We start from the raw sequence: 7,989 nt of genomic DNA on the forward strand, positions 1-7,989 counted from the left end.
GCACCCTGATCCGCCATGGCCCCCCAAGCAGCACCCTGATCCACCATGGCTCTTTGAGGTCCTTGATTTGCCCTAGATAACCTTCTATGTCTCCCTCAGTTAGCAGCCTCCAGGGGGCCAATCCCCCTCCCCAGTTGATTATGATACTACGTCAGATGTACCCTCTGGGAAAGGGGAGTTATATCAAGTTTACAGACTTATTCTTCACCTTTCTTTGTTTCTGTTTGTCTTAAATGTCTTTAGATTCTATTGGATATATGTTCCCCTGATTACCTGTGTGGATTTTATTAAAGAACTTTCATTTAATTCTAACCTCTTTGTTACATATAGTCGTGACACTATGAAGGTAATAGTGATATAAGGCTATAAGCTGTACAAAAAGAAGTGGACCACATCATGAAATCAAGACAAGAACTGATAGGTTCTTAAAGTACTGAGATTGTAGAGGCTGAAAGTGCAAAGAGTGAAAAGTTTTACACACTGTGTGAACAGTGTATGAGCGAACTGTGTAATTTGGCAACAGAAAAAATGCTGTGCAAATGAGAATGAAGTGTTTGAAGTATGTGCTTAAAGTGATGAGTTGTAAAATGGAGCTTGGCTGGGTAGCCAAAAGAAAATAAATATAATGGGCTGATGAGAAGCTATTTGTGCATAGATGGAGGAGGGGTATGAAAATTTTTACTGCTGAATACAACTGGTTAATCAATTTTTTAAAAATACTTTATTTTATGTATAATTAACAAGAAAATTAATGAAGATCAACTGCTTAGGATCGTTTATTGTAGCAAAACAATTAGAAAGTAAACAGTACGTATATCTACTGTAAATATAGGCTACTGGAAGCACAACAAAGAATGAACTGTGCAGATTAAAAAACAGACCTGCACAAACCTAGTATAATATTTCAATGCTTCTCCTGATAAAGTCCATAAACGTAAACAGATATAACAACATTACATTGAGATCAACTTAACAATAAGCTAAAACACACTTAAAATCAATTTTGTTCAGTTTATGTCAATTCATTTATAATCTTCAGGTTACATTGCTTTTCCGAGCAAGGTAAAAGTTTGTCTAATATTTTGATACAGAGAAATCAACACATGGAATTGAGTGACATACTCGTCATAGTCACACTTTGAGGGAATCTACTGTAATCACATATATATATATATATATATATATATATATATATATATATATAACTTAATATTTGAAACTACAGTAAAGCAGATGATCAGGTATGGCCACAGTTTAAAAAAAAGCCTTATGTTAAACAAAAAGAGATGAAGGATGCATGAAAGTGATCAAATGCATCCCACATTTAGCAACATCCTTGATTTCACACACCTTTTTTCTCATTACACTCTTGAACAAGGAACACAGGCAAAGTCTGACATTTGCATGATTTTTCACATATCTGTAAGTGTGATGGAAAATGTTTTTATTACTTTGACTACACTTGAATGTCTTTCAAAATGAATGAGCAGATGATTGTAGAAATTGCTCCTTTTTCTAAACCTCTTCTTGCATTAAAGAAAATGGCAGTTCCTTTCCAGAATGAGTTTGCAAATGACGTTTCATGTTGCTCTGACATGTGAAACTCTTCTCACACTGAAGACACTTGTACGGTTTCTCTCCAGTGTGAACTGTCATGTGTACCTTAAGGTTTACTTTATGCGTGAAACTCTTTCCACACTGTTCACAGGTGTAAGGTTTCTCTCCAGTGTGAATGCTCAAGTGAACATCAAGGCTTGTTTTATACTTGAAACTCTTTCCACACTGAGCGCAGTTAAAAGGTTTCTCTCCAGTGTGAATTTTCATGTGGTTATCAAGCGTACCTTTCAGTGTAAAACACTTTCCACACTCAGGACATATGAATGGCTTCTTATCGGTATGAATTATCATGTGAGTCTTAAGAACTCCTTTTCGTGAAAAACTCTTCCCACACTGTTTGCAGATGAAAGGCTTCTCTCCAGTGTGAATTCTCATGTGGACAGTAAGGTATTGTTTCTGTGTAAAACTATTCCCACACAGTTTACAGATGAAAGGCTTCTCTCCAGTGTGAGTTCTCATGTGGACAGTAAGGTATTGTTTCTGTGTAAAACTCTTCCCACACAGTTTACAGATGAAAGGCTTCTCTCCAGTGTGAGTTCTCATGTGGACAGTAAGGTATTGTTTCTGTGTAAAACTATTCCCACACAGTTTACAGATGAAAGGCTTCTCTCCAGTGTGAGTTCTCACGTGGACAGTAAGGTTATTTTTGTTTGTAAAACTCTTTCCACACTGAGGGCATATGAACGGCTTTTTTTGGGTGTGAATGTTCATGTGAGTCTCAAGAACTCCTTTTTGTGAGAAACTCTCCCCACAGAGTTTGCAGATGAAAGGCTTCTCTCCAGTGTGAATTCTCATGTGGACAGTAAGGTTTTGTTTCTGTGTAAAACTCTTCCCACACAGTTTACAGATGAAAGGCTTCTCTCCAGTGTGAATTCTCATGTGGACAGTAAGGTTTTTTTTTCTTTGTAAAACTCTTTCCACACTGAGGGCATATTACCGGCTTCTTTTCAATGTGAATTTTCATGTGACTGTTAAGATGTCCACTTAAGATGAAACTCTTCCCACACTGTTGGCAGCTGTAAGGTTTCTCTCCAGTCTGAATTCTCATGTTAGAATTAAGATTTGTACTTTGTGGTTTTTGATTTATTTCTGGTGAGGATGTTTTTTTATTCTGTGAGCAACTAATTGATTTTACTTCAGTTTTGAAATCATCTTTCTCTTCTGTTTCGTTGAGTTCTTGACTCTCTTCTTTCAGTGCCATCAGGTCTGAGGTGAAATGAGAAAAATGTAAGTTAACAACAGTTTAAAGGCACAAAGCAACAGACATCAAAACACTTAGACTAATGCTGTCAATTAATTAAAAAACTATTTGACAATAAACAATTTCACATTGAATCTCCAAATTAATGTAAGAAAACATAAAGATTGTACATTTAAAATATGTGGCTTATTGGCATCTTTTTACCAAGTAGCCAATTGTTTTTGAAAACCAGTCTCATTGATACAAATACTGCTACTGATCTGTCTCTATTAAACGCATTTCCTTCCAATTTTAATAATTAATTATAGCTATAACTAAAAACAATTATTTGTAACATGTATATTGTTGTGCTTTTATCACAACTACCATATAATGATAAAAAACCACTCCTTTTAAAAAACCCACACATAATCTGCCTTGTTTATCTTCACGTTAGAGAATTTAAAAGCAGCATTCAAGTAAGAAATATTTCCTAATTAAACCCACAAAGGTTACGATGAGAGATTTTCGGTTTCTATTTTATTGTTTGGCTCCAGAGTTGGAGAGTAACAAAGTACATGTAACGTCATTTCATATTTAAAATACAAGATGAATAACTATTACAGAACATGTTACCTGTTTCAGATGCAGAACAGTTATTTGATGCATTCATGACGTCTAGACTGGACTATTGTAATGCACTACTGGTGGCTGTCCTGCATCTTCAGTAAAACAAGCTACAAGCTGGTGTTTCTGAAATATGATTATTTATTGCTTGTTGTAATGAACATTCACTGCTATTTACATTTTAATATCACACTTTTGATGACAGCAGAAAAAAATCACTTACAATAAAACAAATGTCAAGTTAAAAACTGAAGTGTCATTGTTTGCTTCAAGCAAAATAACATTTTTTTTTTTTGGTCAGATACCGCTTTCATTGTTTTCTAATCAAAAGTAGATACTGTGTTTAATGTTACACAAAATATGTTTTTTTTTCTATAGAGCTGGACATTTTAATAAGGATCAAATGAGTGAGTCCAGCTTTGAGAATAAAAACCAACCTGTTTGTTCCTCAGTATCTTCATGCTTGACTCTGAATGTTTCTAAAATCTTCATGTCTTCACTCTCCTCTTTAATAAATGCCATCTTTATAATAGTGTGCCAAGTGGATCTCTGTTGATTCTTCAGGAGTTTTTCTGTTTGTTCACTGTGTCCTGTTTAAGATGAGAATAATTAATAGAAAGACAAATCTATGCAAACTAGATCTCTGCTTGTCATTCAGCTCCTAGTTCAGTAGTCAGTGCACTAGTTAGACAGTCAGAGAGTAGACTAATTAATATATAAAAACTATAAAATATATACAAATAACACCAAAGGTTCATATTTAGATGATAATTTTAGGCTATTTTGATTTATATTTGGTATTCAATTATTTGTACATCATATCTAATTTATTACACTCTCATGAAATCATTCTCGGTTGTGATTCACTCGTTTGTGTTTGTTGTTGTCGTTTGTAGTCCGCGTGCCGCTGAATCGAATCACTGAATCATTTCACAAATGATTCGATTCAAATGATTCGGATTCTCAGTTTCTCTCATGACTTCTTATCATCACACGATTGATTCATGATATAGAGAGCGAACTGAGACTAAAGGCTGTTACTAAAGGCTAACGTCTTCAGTAACACTGGTTAAAGAATTTCAACGTTATATTTAATAAGGATGATTTATTTTACATAGCTTGTAAAAACGCTTTAAAAACGCAACAAAGTCCATTTGTTTAAAAACTTTAAAAGCACAAACCTTTCTTCAGGCGAATCACAAACAGACGAGGAGCTCGGCGCATCTTTATGACGTCACATCACCAGAGCAAAATAAAAGTCCCATTGGTGCACTGCTCTCTAGAATCACAAATATATCATAGAAATGTTGTATATAGAATAGAATTTCGTACTCATGTGATGATGCTTTTCTAAAGTTACTAACATTGTAGATCTATTAATAATATTCTTTATTAATGTTCATTTATAAGACTATGCTTTATATACCTTGCCATTAAATTCACATTAAACTAGTCAATGCTGCTGTGTAACGTTTACCAAGGTTGTATGATGGCAAATTTAAAAGGAAAATAGTCCATTGATTATGACCTTTTCAGTTTCGTTAATTGGAAAAAACATATTCAGCTGTTACTCCTCTTTTTTTAACATTTAACATAACATCTTCTTTTGTTAAAATTGAAAAGTTTGGCTAATAAATACAAGACACAATAAACAGTTTATTAGAAACTTTAACTAGAAGTACATCCATCAGAAAAAAAATCAAATATGTCATGTTGTATTAGTGTTATGATTTTAGTGAAGTTAAATGTTTTGAAAACAAAATACCTTTAATACACCTGCAGGAAAATGAAGATCAGGAGACTCTTGTTTGAGCTGGTCCTGTGTGTCGCTGCAGTCATCCAGACTGACTAAAACACTCAATCACTGGAGTTTTATTCAGATTTCAGGAGGCCATTCTTACAGGTGAAGACAAAGCTCTCAGATCACAAGCTTAAACACAGTATTCAAGGGATGTGAGCAGTTCGTTTTAAATGAATATATCTCTCTTTAGGAGTGTGTGAATATGAATGTGAAATCATGGTAAGTGTCATCTTTTGTCTTTATTGGCTGTTGATGTTTCTGCCTCATTTCTTTAATTGGTGTCTTTTGTTTCTGATCAATATCTGAGTTAAATATGAATGCAGAGGCTGAAGGTGAGACTTTCCCTGATCTCTGTGATAATGAGTCTATAGTTCTGCTGATTGGATTAGAGTCGCTGAAAATCTAGGCAAATCCCTGTAACTGCTTACATCCTTTGCATATTTTATCTTCTAATGATGATCCTGAAATCTGAATAAAACTACAGTGATGGAGTGTTTTAGTAACATCTCAATCAAGAGTCTCCTGATCTTCTCTTCTGAGTTTCTTAAAGGTATAACTGGATGTTGCAGGTATTTTGGTTTCAAAACTTGTAACTTCACTAAAATCATAACACTGATCGTACACAATTATACTTTTTAATGAATGCACTTCTAGAGATTAAGTTTCTAGTAAAGCAGGTATTGTATCTTGTATTTATTCACTGAACTGTTCACTGTTAAAAGGGAAGATGAGGAGTAACAACTGAATATGTTGACATGGTTTTTGCCAATTAAAGATGCAGAAAAGGTCATAATCAAGTTTAATAAAGGAATGGCAGAGAGGATGGGAAAAGGAAATCAAGGGTAGACACATTTTTCAAATGTTTTTGTACTTGTCCATCCTGTAGGGACTCAGTTAAACTAGATTGAGGTTGGGGCATTGTGGGTTAAATACTTTTTTGTATATTGTAGGAAAGCATATTATTCTCTTTTTTTCTCCTTTAATATTCACTGACAAAGACTGTTGATGCTGATCAAATACCATGATGTGAGTCTTAATTTGAAGTCATTTTCATTTATTTGCGCAAATCGGCTTTTTTAAAGAAAAGAAAAAAGAAAAAATAGCGCATCTTGTAGACAAACAAAGTCATTTCCCCGTAATATTTTCCCTCCTTTCGGCGCTTCTCACTCCAGTCCAGCGGGTGGCACTAACACACACACTTCTGTTTGACAAACACCATTAAACCTAAGAAGAAGAAGATTAGTTTCACTGCTCTCTGTTGTTTTGTTTGGATTCTGTTTTAGTTCAGTCTGTGAGAAATGAAGTTTCTGTAAACAGAAAAATACAGTTTTTGAATCAAGTCAGTAAATATCTGTAATATTCTCATCCTCACAGCTGTGTCTAGGTTTGGAAGCGAGCAGGAATATCTGGAGAAGTATCTGCTGATCTGAGATCTGCTGCTGTGAAGATGGAGTTTGTTAAAGTGGAGAGTGAGGAGAACACGAGTGAACTAGAAATCTGGAGAGTAAAACAGGAACCAGAACCTTTGAGAATAAAACAGGAGGAACCAGAACCTTTGAGAATAAAACAGGAGGAACAAGGAGGTTGGTGTTTAATCTTCATTCATCTTTAATGACTGTTTGTGGTACATTATTTGAAAGTTATATTAATACTGAGTTTCAAGCTGCTTTAGATTTAGTTAATTGTAATAGAAACAATCTTTAAAGCAGATCAGTCTGTTAAAGTATAGATGGGGCAGCAAAACCACTTCCAGATCTAGTAAGAAACATTTAAATTCTGCATAGAATGAAGCCCCTATTTATAATCCATTATAAAGTATTACTAAGGCATTGTAATGAATGCATTATAAAAAATAAATAATAATAATCGTATAATATGTTGTATCATCTCATGAATAATCATAACAATTACAAAATACTAAAGTATTTTTGGGGTTATAACTTTTAAGAATATGATTATTTATTAGACACAATGGGCGGCATATTAAATCTACGCAATTTTTAATGGACTATATCCTATACCAATTATTATTATATATATTTTTTTCAATATATTTTATTATGATGGGCCCTCTGGTCTACTGACTAGAAGCAACTTTCCAACTACACGAACACTCCCTTTATTATTAGTATTATTAGTATTAACACTCCCTTTATTATTAATTATTATTAGTCTAGTATTAGTAGACTTGGGTTAAGGTTAGGCTAGGTAGAAGATTCACATACTTGCAAAGTTACATATCAGTTTGTCTTTTGGGGAACCATCAAAATACATGGTTAGAATATATTTAGCATAATACTAATAATAATTACTGCTAGCTGTCATGCAGTTTCAGAGTTACTTATCAAAAGCTGTCTAAACGGTACCTTCAAAATAATCAAACTTATAAAACAAATGTGTCATGTTACACATTCATCTGATACATCAACTTATAGCTCTTTGAGAAATATTATTAGTGTTATTATTATTACTTATAAGTGCTCTCTGTGCTTTAAGTAAAGTGACATGCGTAACATGGTAAGATACGAGACTTGTAATATGTTAAATCTATGAGGAGGTAATCATACTCTTAAAAGCTATAACCACAAATAAAGAGAAATTATAATGCATCAAAACTGTTCTTATGAATACTCATGATATAATACAACATACAAAAAGGTTTTTTATAATGCATTATGCATTCATTATAGTATTTTATCATGTATTATAAATATGGGTTTCAAAGAAAGTGGTACTGAATTTTTTATGAACAGATCAAACAAGG

General features: G+C 33.6%; 1 pseudogene; it reads right to left on the bottom strand.

Annotated features, from left to right (window-relative positions):
• Positions 1–1,334: 1,334 nt before the first annotated feature.
• LOC141325708 (uncharacterized) overlaps positions 1,335–7,989 on the bottom strand; it is a 486,213-nt pseudogene continuing 479,558 nt past the window's right edge.

This window comes from Garra rufa, chromosome 2 (assembly GCF_049309525.1).
Source record: "Garra rufa chromosome 2, GarRuf1.0, whole genome shotgun sequence".
Classification (NCBI taxonomy): domain Eukaryota; kingdom Metazoa; phylum Chordata; class Actinopteri; order Cypriniformes; family Cyprinidae; genus Garra; species Garra rufa.